Here is a 3859-nt window from a genome sequence, read left to right as displayed (position 1 = left end):
GGACCAATTGTAGTCATAGAAACTATTTCTTTCGTTATAATCAATCATATTTTATATAAGCCTATGTGCCACTTCCTTTTGTTGTAGCTACAGGAAATTTACAATTCAATAAGACTTTTTATTCTGTAACTTGCATAAATTATAAATTATATACTTGTCTTAACTTCTCTATTTCCTTGAGAAATGACTCCCTTTTGATTCTTTGATCTCGACATTATCTGCGGTTACCAATAAATCTCCAGCAGCCCTGGGAAGAAGGTCCCATGGCTGGACTTTCTTCCCGGTTACTTACTAAATTGCTCCCATGATCTAAACAATTCATTGGATGGCTGATTTTTGGCATTTTGAGATTAATAGCTATTTGTACCAATGCTGCTGTCACTGGTATTGTTTTACAAACCTCAATTCAAATACATAATTTTATTCAAAATTGGACTAAAGATGCCTATGCTATATGGGCCACTCAGGCTTAGAAAGATGAGGATATTCAAGAGAAAATACAAGAACTAAAACATCATCAAATGGGTTGGAGATCAATTAACAGATGTACAAAAACAGGTGATACTAAAATGAGATTGGAATTCTACTCAGTTTTGTGTTACTCCTGTTCATTTCAATAATAATGCCTACAACTGGGAACAAATCAAATTTCATTTGCAAAATATACATGATAATGCCTCTCTGAATGTACAATTATTACAAAAAGAAATTTGAAACCTTTTCTAAAAGTCTGTTCTCTTCCACTAATTTGAAAACTTTAGTTAAACAACTAGCTGATCATTTATCTGGGCTAGACCCACGCGGACGGTTTCAGAGTGGGTATACTCTGATACTCACAGTATATTCAGTATACTCAGTATATTCAGTATATACACAGTATATATATACACAGTATATTCAGATACTCACAGAATCGGGTCTGGAACTGTAATTTTAGTGATTGTCTTGACAATTATATTTGTCATCTACCGTTGCCTTCATGCAAAGATTATTAAAATGAAACAAACTCTAATGGTCAGAACTCTTTTTACAAATATTATAAATAAATAAGGGGGAATTGTCAGGGAGTGTTTAATGGGAGGATTCCTATTGCTGTTTCTCACAAGTCCTTTGTTTCTTTTTAAGCGGAACAGCAGGCTCCTCCCAGGAACTGAGGTTATTGTGTGAGACTTGGGTCTCCTTTAGTAAACATTCTCTTTAAGACAAAACTGCTTAGTCTCGCCCCCCTTTTTGAGATATGGATTGTCTCCTGATCTTGTGACCATTACTGTCCCTTGTTCCCGTGGTAAGGGTTACTGTACATTTGGTTTTGTGATCTTTATCACTGTCGAAAGAAATTTCTTGTTCTACAGCCTATATATATTCACAGAAAAATCATTAAAGCATCTTTGCTCCATCAGAGCTTGGGTCCCCATGTCTTTCTTTCTTTCTCTCTCTCTCTCTCCCCCTCGGGCTCTCTCTATCACTTTCTGATCGTCAACTCCAGACCGCCAGGTCCTGGTCCCTTAAAGGACCCCAACATTGAGGGAGAAGAGATTTCTGCTTTACCCTCTACTAAAAACTAAAATTAACGGGACCCTATAAACAAGTCAGGCAGCCAACATGATGCTGGTAAGTTCGGCAAAAGATGACTGGGTTGAGGAGAGAAGAATCTCAGGGAGAGAGTGCTCGGGTCTTAGTTAGGCAAGCCCAAGCATGAATAGTTTAGTGCTCTTCCTCAGATGAAATGCCTGCAATTTCATCTCTGTCTCCCCCAGTTGCCATCCAGAAGGCTTTGGCCACCTTTTCTGCATGCATCTTTCTTTGCTCATGAGGAAGCATCGCAGCCTTGTCTTTCATTTCTTTTAACTTTGAAAACAGTCTTTCAAAATTCTCCAAATCTCCACCACCTGTAGTAAGACTGGCAAGTTCTCGAATATCCAGGTCTAACATGGGATCCACAATGCTATCGACCTGCCTGTCTACTGTGTTAGAGGCAGCCCCTCCATGATCCAAGAGGGATTTGGTCCTCTCTGCTGCTGGAACACAGGGCTGCTTTGAGTGGCAGGTCTCTGTTGATCCAATGCTATGGTTTGCGCCAGTCAATGAGGTGAGACAGTTAAGGCCTTGGTTCCTCTCATTCTTCATCACTACACTGGACCAGACATTAGCATTCAAGGCTTGAACAATTTGATTTACTCCTGTAGATTCTGGGAGGTCATCATCTTCCTCAGGCAACTCTTCTGGACTAAGTTCTACCAATTCAAAGCCATGTTTGATACACCACTCGAGCTTTCTGTCAGTTTACACCGTTTTCAGACACTCTATCACAAACCAAGATCATCACCTCAGGTAACCGTGACTCTGCCAGAGGAAGCCAGGATGAAACACTATCAAGACCAGATTTTTGTGTGCTGTCAAAGTAAACCACAAATGCTTGGACAGACTCTGCAATCTCCGCGGTGATGAGAAATTTGTTTGGCACCACACACACATTGATATCTGCTGAGTAGTATTTATTATCGATGGTCCAGGGATAAAACCTCACAGCATCGTTGGCAGTCACTTCCACAACAGCATCTTCTGTTCCAAGAATATGTTGCACCAGCCGGTCTGAGGAGAAGGTGGAGGAGCAGCTAGTAACGAGCACGCAGGGGATGCCCGCAGCCATCACTGTGCTGAACCGGTTCCTTCCCAGAGCCACTCTGATTTTTTTTTTTTTTGATTGGGCAATTTCTGTTGTTTTACCTTCAGAGTCACTTACGTTTTCCTCTGTCATATTCATCCTCCTCTTGAGTCTTTCCAGTGAGTCTTTAAATATCAGTTATTATCATTCTCAGTTTTATCATTTCCATTGTTTTATATTTTCTATATCTTTGGTGAAATTTTCTATTTTTTCATTAGTCTCAAGAGTATTTGTAATTGCTTGATGAAGCATTTTTATGATGGCTACTTAACATCTTCGTCAGATAATTCCAACATCTAATTCAACTCAGTGTGGGCATCTGTTGATTGTCTTCTCATTCAAGGTGTGACCTTCCTGGTTTTTGTTATGATGTGTGATTATTTTACTATATCCTGAACATTTTGGATATTATGATAAAAAAAAACAACAACTCTGGATCTTATGTAACTCTTCCATTTTATTAGGCAGTTGCCATATCTAGGTTTAGCATGCAGGTCCTGGCCTAGTTTTGTGTGCTGTGGTTCCAGGGACAATTTAATTTTCAGAAGACTTGTAGTGTTATTCTGGTCTTTTTACTTTCCCTAGTTATGGTTGCACTTGCATCCAATTTGTTTTGGTACCACTGGTAGAAACTGAAAGAATTTCCTAGTGTCTGCATGATGCTGCTAGATTATGGGTAGGAGACACTGGCATGAAGGGGTGGAGAGCACTTTCTTCCTGGACTGCCCAGTGCCAGCAGGGCTCCTGCTCGATCACTGCTGATAACTAGCCCATGGGAGAGAAAAGCACCTACTTGAGTGCCTTCTGATGCTGGATGAAGGCTAGAGAGCCAGTGGGTGTGGGCCACCTCCTGTCATTGGGTCAGTTGAGAAATGCTGGTTCACTGTGTTATTCCTCAAGTCCTAAGGTCCCAAGTCACTTAGGCTTCTACTTTATACCTTTCACAGACTTCTTACAAATATCTGTTGTATTATTTCTAGAGTTTTTTTGGCCATATCAGAGAGAGGTAGGGAGAAATGAACGTCTGCCAACTTGTCTGGAACCAGAAGTCACCATTTATTATTCTAATAATTTATTGGTAGGGTTTTAAAAAATTTCTTATGTACCCAATCCTATTGCTTATGAATGTGCTCAGTTGCCTCAGTCATTTCTGACTCTACAACCCTATGGACTGTAGGCTCCTCTGTCCATGGG

At 40.2% G+C, this 3859-nt stretch overlaps 1 pseudogene; it reads right to left on the bottom strand.

Moving 5' to 3' along the window:
* Nucleotides 1–570: 570 nt before the first annotated feature.
* On the bottom strand, nucleotides 571–2696 carry LOC102266635 (alpha- and gamma-adaptin-binding protein p34 pseudogene; annotated as a pseudogene).
* Nucleotides 2697–3859: the final 1163 nt, after the last annotated feature.

Source organism: Bos mutus, chromosome 18 (genome assembly GCF_027580195.1).
Source record: "Bos mutus isolate GX-2022 chromosome 18, NWIPB_WYAK_1.1, whole genome shotgun sequence".
Lineage (NCBI taxonomy): Eukaryota > Metazoa > Chordata > Mammalia > Artiodactyla > Bovidae > Bos > Bos mutus.
The sequence above is the reverse complement of the archived record's forward strand: the minus strand, read 5'-3'. Positions and strand labels throughout refer to the sequence as shown.